The sequence below is a fragment of the Carcharhinus amblyrhynchos genome, chromosome 5, assembly GCF_965287045.1.
Source record: "Carcharhinus amblyrhynchos chromosome 5, sCarAmb.v2.hapA, whole genome shotgun sequence".
Taxonomy (NCBI): domain Eukaryota; kingdom Metazoa; phylum Chordata; class Chondrichthyes; order Carcharhiniformes; family Carcharhinidae; genus Carcharhinus; species Carcharhinus amblyrhynchos.
The window spans coordinates 82884069-82900300 of NC_137328.1; positions in this window are offsets into that span (position 1 = coordinate 82884069).

A 16232-nucleotide genomic window follows, 5' to 3' on the forward strand; every position below is an offset into this window, starting at 1 on the left:
GTTTGCAGCTGTTTGAAGCATTGGCATTTGAGTTCTGAGGTGGCAGGAATAATATAAAGAACTTTTGACTCTGGTTAGGCTATCAGGTGTTGCTGTTGGCAAGTTGCAAATTAGCCATAATCTTAGGTTTGTTGAACACAATAACAGCCCTGATCCCACAAGGATAAGAATAGCATTTGAGCTCTGTTCCTCCTCCCCAGAATGTTTACTCAAATTTTGGAAGCGTACAGCCTAACATCAGATTGGGCAGACACTGAATTTATCAGCTCTCTCCTGGTCGCCACCCCACTGCTGTCCCATCTCTGATACATGGTGATAATCACATTGACAGCAGTATGGAACCAAATAAATATCATAAAAATGAATATATATCACAATTTATGCAATCAGATGTCAGATTGGCAATACACTCCGAAACAAAATGCTGTTTTTTTTGTTCTGATACAAGCAACTATGATTAACATTATAACAGCCTGAGTACAATCAGTGATTTTAGATGTTAATTGTGATGAAAGATAAGGTCCATCTAATAGAAGGATGATGGGAATGCTTATTTTTTTAAAAAATACATTTGTTATAATTTGTCTAGAAAATTGATGTCAGTGTTTGTACTTCTGCTTGTTCGTAAAATCTATCTTTTTCTATCTGCAAACACACAAATCATAAACTGCATTCAGGTGCATCACTGAACCATTTTCATATGATGTCAGAAATATTCTTTAAACACCCTGAATGAACTCAGATACCTGATATGCCCATTGTAACGGTTTCTGATGTTTGTACAGCCTAGGACAAAGGTCTGCTTGGTTCATTATCTCAAAGCAGACACAAACACATTGCAGGTTTTATTTTGTTGAAAAGAGATTAAGTTATGAGTTAAGATTATTATAAACGTTTTTTTTCAAATTGGACCCAAGTTTTTTCCCCACATAGAGAATGTGTGCAGACTCTCCCTTTGACATTCTATTTACTATGTTGACCATATACAGGAGAGTTGAATATCTTCCCCCTTTTCCTCTTCTCATTTGACCACAATAGGTTGAAGAAAGAAAATTGCTAATTCCATTAGTGTTTAACTGTTTACATGCTGTTACTCTAAAAGACACAATCAGGCAGGTATGCTTGAGCTTTTAAATAGAAAGGGGAGTAGTTCTTATTACACATAACCCATTATAAAAAATAAAGTGCTCCAACTGTCACACACACATGCTAAGTTCATACACATATAAATGATTACAGAGTGCGAGGACTGACTAAGTAATAGTACGTCCAGTAAAATGAAACTGCTATTCAGCTCTTTAGGTTTAGTGACTTGGCAGTCCCGCTGTTTGATTCAGTGGTCCTGCTGCTTTTGGTTTCAAGACTGTTTAAATATATTGACTGATGGACTCAGGTGATGGTCTGCGCACTTTGCTAATCAGAAAGGAGATAGCCCCATTCATTGGCTTTCAAGGCCATTATTCTTGCATTGTAGACAGTTCACTGGTTTTTGGAGTGTAGAAGGTACAGTGATAATTATAATTGGAATGCACAAGAGGCCAGAATTAGAGAAGCACAGATATCTCCAAGCACTGTGTGAATGGAGAGGATTAGAAGTAAGGAGGAGTAAGGCCATTTGGGATTTGAAAACAAAGATGAGAACTTCAAGGTCAAGACTTTCTTGGCTAGGGTACACTCTTTCGTTTTCTCTCTTTTAGTTTCCTTTCTCACTTTCCTTTCCTTTCCTTTTTCCCTTGCCCTCTCTACTCTGATCACTCTACTGCAACATGCTGCAGGTGCCAGGATACAGGTAACACAATTGTCTTGTTTCCTTTCTCTCCACCATGTGAAAACAAAAAAAGTGAGATCAGGAGCTTAGGCATTTAGAGAACAATCAATAATGCAAGATCAATCCATCAAAATATTTCAGTCATGTCCCACATGCTTTGTACATCACATGTAGGAAGCATTTAAGGATACAGGTCAGGCTGCTGGTGGAATGGTTCTAGGTGGTAGGGCAATGGATCTCCGTGTTTTATTTAAACAAGATGGGAACCCATGTCATTTTGAACAATTTGGCCATTTGGATGCTAGGTAAAAACCAGGGCAGAATTTAAAGATAGGCTAATATCGGGCAGAGACTGAGATGCACCCAGAGCAAGTGTTTTTCTTTAGATTGGCTATCACCTCAGGTGTCTGTTCTAAATAGGTTCATACCATCTGGAGTGCTATTGGCCAGGGACAAAGATTCCATAATCCAGTGTGAAATGTGTGTTGTTTTGTATAATGCATGCACCTGCTGATATCCCAGGAGTTGAATATGTCAACATCCCACTAACTAGATTGACACCTTGACGTAATTGTCTTTAGACTAAAGGATACTGCAAAAGTTGCACGTATAAACACTTATGCCTCCGAGTAGTTAAAATTTCCTTCTATTATTTCTTTTCTTGAATAGTTCTGCACCCTTAACAATAGTGCTGTCCCATTCTATCTTTCATTTCAAACCATTATCAACATAAATAAGAGTTGTGAAGATTATTGGATCAAACTAGTGGTGTGTTAGGACCTATGTTCTTCTCACTAGGTACAAATAGAACCGCAGAAAGGTCATCGCGTATAGAGAGGCCGTACAGCCCATCGTATCTGCATTGCTCAATAAAGTGAAATGGACTTGGGTATAATGACACATTATCAGAATTTGCAATGACAAATAATAGAAAGTGTTTTTATGAAAATGAATTTCTGTGACCAGAAGCACAAACACAGGTTGGCAGATTGAACAAATTTAAGTCTAATTAAATTTTGTATAGAAAAATATGAGATAATATATTCCGGGGAAAGAAAATGTACAAGAATAGAAGAGCAGAGAGACCTCAGTGTTCAGACACACAATTCTTCGAAAAGAAGTCAATTTGATATAAAAAGCATACAGGATCCTTTGTTTCAACATTAGAAACCTAGAACACAAAAATGAAGAAATAATGCTAAACCTACAGAAAACAATGTCAGTGTAAGATTTGAAATGTTGTCCATCATTAGGTGTTCTCCATTAGGAAACATGATGAAGCCATTGGAGATGATGCAAAAGTGATTCATTAAGATGACATTAAGGATGATGGAGTTTAAAAATGAGGAAAGCCAAGAAAGTGAAATGGTTGAAATACTGACATTAGTGCATATAAAATAAAAATCTCAATTTCCATAACCTTAATGACAGACATATGGTCTTACTTAGACTTCAATGAGTTTTGGATAAAAGTAGTTAATGTCCTGATTCAGATTATACCAAATCCAATTTATAATACAATCTGAAAAAAAGTTCAGCCCAACATGCTTTTAGTTGAATTGTAAAAACTTAATTTTGGATCCAGCATGCAAAAAATTCAATGTCTGGAATTTAAGATGATATTAATCAATGGCATGTGTCTGGTTGTTACTGTACCCAGGGGTATTACTGATGCACATATGCTTCATTCACATGTCAACACACAGCTGGACCATTGTATTAATTGATATACATCGTTAAAAAAGAAAGCATACTCCCATATTTCTTCAGATTCATGAAGTTGAGAACTGGATATGAAAATAGAATCAATACTCATCTTTCAGCACCTGGATCAAACCCTGCCCACACAGTATCCTCATCTGCTGGTTGTTGGGTCTGTGAGAATTGAGAAGTCTCAACCCAACTTCCTGTTGGGCATGAACCTGCAGCACAGAATTGTCACTAATTAATTAATTGATCAATGAAGTGACATTTCTACCCCAAAAATCCCGTGAGAGTTTCAATTGCGGTTCAGTTCATGTCTAACTTTGACACCTAAACATAAGGTCATGGTTTCAAGTCCCACTCCGTGGATTAAGCACAAAAACCAAGGCTGACAATCCAGTGCTGTACTGAGGGAGCACTGCATTGTTAGAGGTACAGTGTTTCAAATGAGACTTTAAACTGAAAGCTCATCTGCCTATTCAGCTACAGGTAAAAGATCCCATTGCACCACTTTGAAGAAGAGCAAGGAAGTTATCCCTGGTCCCCTGGTCAATATTTATCCCTCCATCAACATCACCATAACTGACTATCTGGTCATTACCACATCCATAACAAAAGAAAGTTGGCGGAGCTTAGATGTTAGCCTTTGATGCTGATGCAACTGAAACAGAAGCAGGGAAAGAGTTTCTGTTGCTCTTTCACTAAAGCCATAATATCAGTTGTGGGCCATCCCCAGCAAGAGTCAGAAAAATCCTGTGTGGAGAATGGATAAAATGCCACATTAAAGCAGTTTTGCTGCTTTGCAAGATTGCCTCCATGAACTTGAGATCATCAGAAACTACTGCTTGTGTCCTATCTTGGACAAAGTGTTGTTCACTCATTACTTCTCTGATTCCTGGTCAAGCAACTTCCCAATTTTAAAATTCTCACCCTTATTTTCAAATCTCGCCATGGTCTCACTACGAACTATCTCTGTAACTTCCTCCAGCCACACAATCCTCCAGGATATCTGTATTCCTCCAATTCTGGCCTCTTGTTCATCCTTGATTTTACTTACTCCATCATTGGCAACCGTGACTTTAGCTGCGAAGGCCCTAAGTTCTGAAATTCCTTCCCAAAATCTTCTCCACCTCTCTACCTCACTTTCTTCTGTAAAGATCCTCCTTAAAGTCTACCTTTCACCAAGCTTTTGGCCATCTACACTATGTCTCCTTATGTAGCTGAATGTCAAACTTTGTTTGATAATTAATGCTCCTATGAAACATCTCAGAACATTTTACAATGTTAACGATGCTATATGAGTGCAAGTTTTTTGTGATGTTAAGACTGTAACTCACTGGTGAGACAAAGGAAAGGAGCTTTGTTCGTATCAGGCTGTGCTTTAGCTTGCTGCTGACACTTGGAACCTTATATGGACAGAGACCCCAGCATCCTGCACCTTGATAAGCACAATTATCAATAAAGTAGGAACAAGATCCCTACTTCTGGCCCTCTTTTCCATGATTGGATGTTAAAAAGAAGTATAAAAGGAGCTTGTATCAAAGTTGCCCCCAACTCATTAAATTAATGTCTCTCACTGCTCATTTTGTGCTCGCAATAGAGGTAAACACTGGGAACCCGCTCACCAAGAACTGTACTGCAAATGTCAATTCATGTCCTATACGGTGCACATTTTGGGAGCCGGAGTTTTACTGCCTGAGTTTCACTTGTGTGATAATCATCAGCGAAGAAAGTAAATATGTTTTGTGCATACTTTATGATGCCTATTTCTATGGTTATTATGCTGCTCTTCAAAACCTCCAGAGAGTTTTACCTAACTCTTGCTTTGAAAATTGTAAACTGTAAACACTATAGCTGCAATCATTTCTGTCCTCCTAAGCATCATTTGTTTTATGAATAGAGGTGGACAATATGAGTGGAAATAATGCCTTTACCTGGCTTTATCACTGCCACACACAACTTTTACTGCCAGACATAGAGAAGGTTTGATCCTATCAAATTTGCAAACTGCGCAAGCAATGGCTGGAGTTTTATGTTTAAGCGAATGCACGTCTGACCTGAAGTTATGTGAAATTGTGCGAGAGGTAGTTGAGCAAGCCCTCCAATGTCAGCATGGCCTTGGACAATATATCGGTTGGCGGGCTCGCATAGGAGTTGGCAGAATGCCCGCCAACAGTTAGTCAGCTAGTTAAGGCAATTACAAATGTAATTGTCCAGAATTTAACACTGCCCATCGATTTTTAGTTTGACGCATAGGCAACACAGGCAGCTAAAAGGGGCTGAAGCGTTGGCTTTGGAAGTTGCCAAGAGTTCAGGTGAGAGGTTGCAGTTGTTTTAGTCTTGAGATTCCAAACCTTCCCCTCTGTCTCCTTCTGAAATATTTGCTTTTTCAGCCTTGTTCTGAGGACCCTATTGTTGTGTTAACTGCATTGGAGCGTTTATACCGAGTGTAGCCTTCAATGCATCAGACACTGAGATCTACACCTGAACAAATGGGGATTGTGCATTCTGCGGGGGGGCATTCCCTCTGAACAGGAAGAGAGGGGCAGAAGGGAGAGGAGGCCAGGTGTCAAAAGGTCGTGTCACAGGGAGAGACCTGTTGGAGGGGAGATGCAGACACAGGGGTGAAGAACCAGCAGGGAGAGCAAGGTGAATGGCACCGCAGAAGACAGTACTATCCTGCTGTCAGAGTCTACAGGCAGTGATCCAGCTGCCTCAATGTGTCTGAGGTCCATTGGAGGCTCTGCCTGTCTAAGGACATCACAACATCATTATGCTACATGGTTGGACTGGAGATCGCCTCCAACTATGTGGGTGCCAGTGGCTCTGAAGGTCCCAGATGTTCTCAATCTTTATGCATCTGGATCATTCCTGCTGCCTGTGGTGGATCTATGTGCAATTTCTCAATCAGCTGTCCATAGAACATAGAACATAGAACATTACAGCGCGGAACAGGCCCTTCGGCCCACAATGTTGTGCCGACCAGTCTTATTTTTAAAAAAAAACATTGACCCACTAATCTAAACCAATCCCTTTTCGTCCATAAACCTATCCACCAATCTCTTAAACGCCCCCAAACTAGGCGCATTTACAACTGCAGCAGGCAGGGCATTCCAGTCCCTCACCACCCTCTGGGTAAAGAACCTGCCCCTGACATCCGTCCTATAACTACCCCCCCTTAATTTAAAGCCATGCCCCCTCGTGCTAGCTTTCTCCATCCGAGGAAACAGGCTATCACCATCCACCCTATCTAAACCTCTAATCATCTTATATGTTTCTATAAGATCCCCTCTTAGCCGCCTTCTTTCCAGTGAAAACAACCCCAAATCCCTCAGTCTCTCCTCAAAATAGCTACATTAATCCATAGCTACATTAATCTCATAACTGATGCTCTATTCAACCAAGCTGCACGAGACAGAGTCTTTGCAGTTATTGCTGGGTTCTCTCACCTCCAAGGTGCTATAGACTGCACTCATGTGGCCATCAAGACTTCCACAGGTCATTGGCTGTTTTTGTGGATAGGAACCGACAGATAATATGTGACCACAGGATCCATATTCAAATCTGTGCAAAGCACCCAGGCAGCTCCCATGATTCATCATTCTGTGACACTCCCAGCAGCTAGGACTGTGGCTCCAACTGGGATAGATGACTTGTTGTCAGGTTACAAAGTGGCTCTGTTGAAAAGTTGGCTCATGTTGCCACTCCTTGGACAAATGTGGAAGAGAGATACAATCGGTCTCATGCCTCCACATGGAGGGGGGCGTTTGAGAGGACAGTAGGATTACTGAAGATGAGGTTCTGTTGCCTAGGCCATTCTGAGAGTCCCTGCAATTCCCTCCAGAGTGAGTTTTGCTTATTGTTGCGGTCTACTGCACTCTGCACAGTCTGGCACTGGCAAGGGATCCCCATTCAAGGATAAGGATCCCAAGGCAACTTGACATTCACACAGAAAGAATCTGCAGATGGATCTGATGAGGATCATGGGCAGGCACATGGTGAGGATGAGAAGGCAGACTTCAGAGAGGCAGGCACACCAGGGTGGCCTTGGTTCAACACACCTTCAAAGGCTTGGCTTCCATCTCGGTGCAAGGGCACAGCCTCTGCTACACACATTACTGAGAATACAATGTTGTGAACCCCAGTGCTGCCTCACAGCCTCTGTAATAAAGGTTGCAGCTCCTACCGTCTATCATAGGGCACTGATGAGGTTGACGCCAATGGAAAACATGAAGAACATTCAGGGTGTTGAAACAAAACATAACATGCCTGCCACAGTTACACAAAAACAACTCATAGCACTGATGAAGTGAATGAATGTCACCAGTAAGAACCATATCCTGACCTCTTGGTGCCTTGAACTTCTGCTTGTGAGTGCTAGCCTTGGTGCCTCCCCACACCCGTCTGCCATTGGATGGCATCAGCATTGGAGGCAGATTTCTGACTCTGCCGTTGTTATCACTCCAACAATCTTAGTGGTCGTCCTCTGGATGAAGATTCCTGATGTGGAGATGCAGTGTTGAACTGGAGTAAACACAGTAAGAGGTCTCACAGTACCAGGTTAAAGTCCGACAGGTTTATCTGGTAGCACAAACCACTAGCTTTCGGAGCGCCTCTCCTTTGTCAGGTGAGTGGGAGACACAAACTCAATTTACAAAATAATGATTGGAATGCGAGTCTTCACAGGTAATCAAGTCTTAAAGGTACAGACAATGTGAGTGGAGAGAGGGTTAAGTAGAGGTTAAAGAGATGTGTATTGTCTCCAGCCAGGACAGTTAGTGAGATTTTGCAAGCTCAGGCAAGTCGTGGGGGGTTACAGATAGTGTGACATGAACCCAAGATCCCGGTTGAGGCCATCCTCATGTGTGTGGAACTTGGCTGTCAGTCTCTGCTCAGCGACTCTATGCTGTCATGTGTTGTGAAGGCTGCCTTGGAGAATGCTTACCCAAAGTTCAGAGGCTGAATGCCCCTGACCACTGAAGTGTTGCCCAATAGGAAGAGAACACTCTTGCCTGGTGATTGTCAAGCAGTGTTCATTCATCCATTGTCGTAGCATCAGCATGATCTCCCCAATGTACCATGCCTCAGGACATGCTTTCCTGCAGTGTATCAGGTAGACAATGTTGCAAGTGTATGTACCATGTACCTGATGGATGGTACTCACACATGAGATGACATTCATGTCAATAATCCAGCATGTCTTGAAGAGGTTGCTGTGGCAGGGTTGTGTGGTGTTGTGGTCACTGTTCTCCTGAAGGCTGAGTAGTTTGCTGCGGAAAATGGTCTGTTTGAAGTTCTGTGGTTGTTTGAAGGCAAGAAGTGGAGGTGTGGGGTTGGTCCTGGCGAGATGTTCGTTTTCATCAATGACATGTTGAAGGCTCCGGAGAAGATGTCATAGCTTCTCCGCTCCATGGAAATACTGGACGATGAAGGGTACTCTGTCCACCGTGTCCCGTGTTTGTCTTCGAGGAGGTTGGTGTGGTTTTTTGCTGTGGCGCATCGGAACTGTCGATTGATGAGTTGAGTGCCATATCCTGTTCTTATGAGGGCATCTTTCAGTGTCTGGAGGTGTCTGTTGCAATCCTCCTCATTTAAGCAGATCCTTGTCTGTAGGGAAAGGCTTCTTTAACATGTTTAGAGTGGAAGCTGGAGAAGTGGAGCATCGTGAGTTTTCCGTGGGCTTGCGGTACAGTGAAGTGCTGGCATGGCCATTGTTGATGGAGATGCCTGTGTCCAAGAATGCAATCGATTCTGGAGAGTAGTCCATGATGATTTCTGAGAAGTCCATAAAAGATTACTGGTAGGCTTCTCCTGGGAGGGTGCAACCAGTGACATAGCTAGGCAATCCAGAGACTCAGAAGATGTCGCAGTTACTGGCAGATGAACAGAGGAGCTGCTACCAACGTCTGGAGCACTGAGATAGAAGTCCACAGAGTTGGCAGGCAGTTTGACTGCCAATGTGAAGCAAGTCTGCTCATCATTGATGGACAGATACCTTACATAGTGACTAGGTGCCTTGTCATCTCTCACACTGTCAGTAAACTCCTGAGTTACTGTTCTCTCATGGGTCCATAGGTCTGAGGGCAGCACCTGATTCTATTCCTGGAGCTGCATCTCCATGCTAGTCATTCTATCAATGGAGGAGGTGGAGTGTTTGGTGCTCAGAGCCAACAGAATGCTCACACTCCATGTGGAATCCTCTGTGATAGAAACCATAGAAGCAGACCCTCTGAGATCTCCAGCACATCTCCTCGTGTATCTCATTGGACATCCAGCATTTGCCACCTGATGGACGGCTCCAGGGATTGTCATCTCCCTGATCCCTGGTCATCATTGACCCTGGTCTCCAGCAGTTTTCCAACTGCCAATGCCCAGGGCACTCTCTGCCTCCAGCATTTACAGATGTGACTCTGCCACTGTGCATGACCATCTGAACAAACAAACTAATGCCCACTGATGCGCATCTTTCCGCGACCATGCCTGTTTGCAAAAGAAAGTGTGACATGGGTGGATCTATCTGTGGCTCCTCCTCAGGTATCAAGGGAGAGTCCTTGAAGTCCTGGTAGACTCTGGAGGCTGGCACATTTGAGGGAGAAAGACAATGGGGCGATTCTCCCAAAAATTTCTAAATGCTGAATTTGTGTGAAAACTGGAATAAATCACGCTGGATTTTTCAGTGGCAGTCTCAAAAATAATCTCCCACACACTGTTCACTGCAGAGTGCCTCAGCGTGAATCATGCTGAAATTCAGTGGGTGGGACCGATTACCATTACAGAGACCGGCAGCATAGCACTGAGCGGGCCATTGCCCATGTGATGATCTGTCAGCTCCAAGATTGGTGCACGTGCAGTGACCCTGCGCTACCAGCCTCCTGATTGCTGGCCAGCTCGATTGCTGACTAGCCCCACGTCCTCTGCAATACTGGCCGTCAACCCACCCTCACAGACAGATTGCTTGCCCCCCTTACATGCCTGGGCCCAGCCTTGACCACCCCCCCTCCCCCTAGACAGTGAGGAATCTCCCACCTCAGGCCGCAGTCCTGACGCCCCAATCGCTGGCTCTCCATAGCACTGGGAGACTACCTGCTGAATCCTGGTCTGTGACTCATCGATGGGCCTCACGTGAGCAATGTCTGCCCCTGCAACAATTATACATCCCCACTGCTCTCAACAAAGCGCACCATTAACAAGACCTGACAGCTCCTTCTAACCTTAAATTACCTGGCCTTCCAAGCTTGTTGTCAGCAGAACTGGGAGCAGGTCACAATCCTCCTTTTTATCTTAAAATAAAGACACTGTGCCAAAACATAACAATCTTACAAACTTCCTATTTGCAACACAGTCCAAGAGAGTCTTTGCACAATGCAATAGCCCCAGTTATCTACTGGAACTCTGTCAGCAATGTACCAAAGTTAACCTCCACCAGGTACTTAAGTATTATAATTATGTAGTGTCCTATCAAAAGAACAAGTGGATGGGCAAAGGGTTGCATTGTTAGTAAGGATTGAAATTAAATTGATAGCAAAAAGCAATATAGGACCAGAAGGCATTGAATCTCTGTGGGTAGATTTGAGGAATCGAAAAGATAAAAAGACCCTGAAGGGAGTTATCTACAGGACCCCTAGCAGTAGTCAGGATGTGGGGCAGAAAATAATCAGGAATAGGAAAGGCATACAAAAAAAGGCAATATTACAATAATCATGGGGGACTTCAATGTGCAGTTGGACTGGGAAAATCAGTTAGGTAGCGGATCCCAAGAAAAGGAATTTGTGGAATGTTTAAGAGTTTTTTTTGAAGCAGCTTGTGACAGAGCCTACTAGGGAACAGGTTATTCTGAATTTGATGATGTGTAATGGGGCAGACTTCATTAGGGAACTTAAGATGAAGGAACCTTTAGGGAGCAGTGACCACAATATGATAGAATTTACCCTGCAGTTTGAGAGGGAGAAGCTGGAATCAGATGAAATGGTGTTACAATTAAATAAAGGTAACTACAAAAACATGAGGAAGGCGCTGGCCAGAGTTGATTGGAAAGGGAGCCTAGCAGGGCAGACAGTGGAACAGTAATGGCAGGAGTTTTGGGGGGTTATTTGGGAGGCATAACAGAAATTCATCACAAGGAAGAGGAAACATGCTAAGGGGAGGCATCCATGGCTGACGAGGAAAGTCAAGGATAATATAAAAGCAGAAGAAAAGCATATAAAGTGGCAAGGATTACTGGGAAGCCAGAGTGGGCACAGGTGAGTGTAGTGGCCACACTAAGGAGAAGGTTCTGGAAAAACTGAAAGTTCTGAAGGTGGATATTTCACCTGGACAGGATGGACTACACCCCAGGATTCAAAAAGAGATAACTGAGGAAATTGTGGAGACATTGGTGTTGATCTTTCAGAAATCACTGGAGGCAGGGAAGATCCCAGAGGACTGGAAAGTAGCTAATGTAGCACCACTGTTTAAAAAGAGATAGAGACAACAGACTGGAAATTATAGACCAGTTAGCCTGTCTTCGGTCATTGGCAAGATTTTAGAGTCCATTATTAAAGATGAGATTGCGGAATGCTTGGTAATGCATGATAAAATAGGACTGAGTCAGCACGGCTTCGTCAAAGGAAGGTCATGTCTGCCAAATCTGTTAGAGTTCTTTGAGGAGGTACAAAGAAGTTAGATAAAGGAGAACCAGTGGACATGATTTATTTAGACTTCCAGAAGGGTTTTGATAAGGTGTCGCATTGGAGACTGTTAAATAAGTTAAGATCCCATGGTGTTAAGGGTAAGATTTTGGCATGGATAGAGGATTGGCTGACTGGCAGATAGCAGACAGTCAGGATAAAGGGGTCTTTCTCAGGATGGCAGCCGGTGACTAGTAGTGTACCTTAGGGGTCAGTGCTGGGACCACAACTTTTCATAATATATATTAACAATTTGGAAGAAGGAACTGAAGGCACTGTTGCTAAGTTTGGAGATGATACAATGATATGTAGAGGGACAGGTAGTATTAAGGAAGCGGGGGGCTGCAGAAGGACATGGATAGGTTAGGAGAGTGAGCAAAGAAGTGGCAGATGGAAAACAATGTGGAAAAGTGTGAGGTTATGCACTTTGGAAGGAGGAATGGAGGCATAGACTATTTTCTAAATGAGAAAATGCTTAGGAAATCAGAAACACAAAAGGACTTGGGAGTCATTGATCAAGATTCTCTTAAAGTTAATGTGCAGGTTCAGTCAGTAGTTAGGAAGGCAAATGCAATGTTAGCATTCATGTCGGGAGGGCTAGAATACAAAAGCAGTGATGTACTTCTGAGGCTGTATAAGGCATTTGGAGTATTGTGAACAGTTTTGGTCTTTGTATCTAAGGAAGGATGTGCTGGTCTTGGAAAGGGTCCAGAGGAGTTCACAAGAATGATCTCTGGAATGAAGAGCTTGCGTTATGAGGAATGTTTGAAAATTCTGTGCCTGTACTCATTGGAATTTAGAAAGATGAGGGGGGATCTTATTGAAACTTACAGGATACTGCGAGGCCTGGATAGAGTGGATGTGGAGAGGATGGTTCCACTAGAAGGAAAACTAGAACCAGAGAGCACAACCCCAGGCTAAAGGGACGATCCTTTAAAACATATATGAGGAGGTATTTCTTCAGCCAGAGTAGTAAATCTGTGGAACTCTTTGCCGCAGAAGGCTGTGGAGGCCAGGTTATTGATTGTCTTTAAGACAGAGATAGATGGGTTCTTGATTAATAAGGGGATCAGGATTTGTGGGGAAAAGGCAGGAGAATGAGGATGAGAAAAATAATCAGCCATGATTGAATGGCGAAGCAGACTCGATGGGCCGAGTGGCCTAATTCTGCTCCAATGTCTTATGGTCTTATAATTATAGAGTTAGAGTTGAGGTTAACTGTATTTTGCCAAGGGAAAATGCTGTTTTTCTGAGGAAGATAATCTTTGCATTGTGTTGAGGTAACTGTGTCATTTTTTTTCTCTGCTCAGAAAGCAAGTTGTTGCAAATGGTTCTTTGTGCTAATATAGTTCATGACTGTTGATGTCAATACATTAATATCCACACAGACTCAGGAAAGTATTCAGTTTAAGCGTAGTGACTTTGATAACTGAATGATGCCTGATCCTTAAACTCTAATCTTATCAAAAGTTGTGCAAACTCTATCTCACTTTCAGATTTGAATGGATTCTTGCACTTCTCCTTGGTTGACTAGTTAGATGAGTGGGCTGATATGAGATATGCTTTAGAGCTTAGGAAAACAAAGCCTTTTTTTCCTCTGCTAACAACCCTCAGAGGAGAAGTAATCTATAAACTTCAAGTTTATATTTATTTTTCCAGCAGTTTTAATTGTTTCCATGAAGCCACAAAGTTATCTCACTTCATAATCAAAATTTACCAGTCGATTGCCAACTGAACATCGCATGGGCGCCTTCCGAAGTTAGTGAAAATAGTTCAGTGCAATCTGATATGCCACACTTCATTACCGTCAAGTTGAAACCATTTTCCTGCTGTTTGCTGAAAAAAACAGTAAGAAAATGCTAAGTTTACAAATAATCCTTGAAGCTCCTTTTTCAAGCAACAGAATGTAAGGATGAGATTTGCATATATCCAATAAATAATTAATACAACTTCAAAGCTACGCTACACACGTATTCTTTAATGGTAGGAGGAAAGTCAACTATGGGGTCAGAACCTGGGCTGGATTCCAGATTGGCCAAGTCTCCATACCGTGGCGACTTCTTACAAGCCGTGTCTAGCATACCCACTGATTCTATCATTCTATGCTTCTAAAACTCTATTCTAATTCTTTTAAATTCTAACAATGCACTATTCCTACCTTATATTAAGTTGATCTTTCTCTACACACTAGCTATGACTGTAACACTACACTCTGCACTCTCCCCTTTCCTTCTCTATAAACGGTTTGCTTTGTCTGTATAGTGTGCAAGAAACAATACTTTTCACTGTATACTAATACATGTGACAATCATAAGTCAAATAAAATTAAAATTAGCATAGGTTTGCATTCTGTTGGAGAGGGAAGACGTGTGCTGCTTCATTATATTAAACTCCCAGCATGATGGTTTGTTGTCACCTCAGGGTCAAATAGAATTTTAAAAATAATTAAAATTCACTTTCAGAACAATCTGGGCTTCAGGTTTTCCTTTCAGAGTGGGCTCCTCAACTCTCAACTGCCTCAGCAGGATGGGTGTCTTTGTTTCATCACTAGACACATGGACACAGTCGATTATGGTACTGATACGATCTCCAGCACCATTATGAGACCAAAATGGTGCTCAAAATCCCACCCTGCCTCACAAAACTTTACAGAATCACTTTTCCCCATCAAGGAACATTTAAATGTTTTTTTCCATAAACTTTTTCATAATTGTCTCTTTAACACCATTTCTTAACTTGACCACCCTGGGCCTTTTCCAGAGCTGTGTGCAACTCCTGCCTCACTGCAATGCAACTTTGTCCCAGTTATAAGAGAAACCCTCTTAGTTCTCACTACTTACACTCCTTAACTTCCAATGCCCCATCCATGCCATCTGATACCCCCTACCTATGTCCCATGGCGCTTTAACCCCCCCATGCCAAGCTTTAACCCCCACCCCCCCCAAGCTGAGCTTTGTCTCTCCATACAATTCTATAGATCCCCAGGTGAAGTTTTGTGCTTTCCCCTTCCCCCAGTCCCTCATACCCCCATGCTTAGCTTTGCCCTCTACCCACCCTTTTTTGGCTTCTTATTTCCTCATGCCAAGCTGTGTCCCTTTGCCTACCTCCCATGGCACCTCATACCCCTCCATGCTGAATTAAGCTCCATTACCCACTGTCCATGGTCCCTCATACCCTTTCTCCATTGCTAAGTTATGCCCCCCATGCACCACCATGGACTCTCATTCCCAGCTATGTTCTCCCACCCACCTGATGTGGAGGTGCCGGCATTGGACTGGGGTAAACACAGTAAGAAAATTAAAAATTAAAAAAAAGTCTCACAACACCAGGTTAAAGTCGAATCAATTTTTTTGATAGTAAACCCACAAGCTTTCGGGGTTTGCCCCTTCGTCTCCCACCCACCTCCCATGGCTCCTCAACCCCCATGCCAAGCTAAGCTATTCTCCCCACATCCATGGCCCTAATAACCTGTCTGTTAAGCAATGGCAGTTCCTTGCCCATTGATTCATTGTGTGGAATCAATGACCTTATGGTGACAATAGGACACATCTTAAAATTTTTTTTAAATAGGCATTCACTCTGGCTCACAGCATTGTATGAGGTGCCATGAATCAGTTTTTTAAAAGCTGGCTTGACTCTATGAAAATTGTGGAGAAGTGGGACTTGCCTATCCCCATAATGGAACTGGCCAGGTCGGACGTTCATGTTGCAAGTTTGCTTCCTGAACCAGTGCATACTTTTAACTGGCACTGCTAAAAATCTAAAACTGGGAATGGGGTTGGGAATCCTGGAATTGTGTCCTGTCTGCTATTTTCACCCCTCTATGAAGCCTCCCCTACTCCAAGAAAACCCTGCCCTTTATATCTATGATGCAGCTTCACGTCCATTGTTGAGTTTTAACTCTGCACTACTTCAAACAATCAACAAGGATACTAAATATATGCCTCTCTGAGCTGGTGTTGTTTGTAATAGATTCAACTGATTGCTTGAGGTTTACACTTTACATATCCCTTGCCATTTCCATAGAGCTGGCCACCCTGGGATAGTAAGGACCCATTGGATGAGGTTTCACGCACGCTGGCTTTAGAACATAG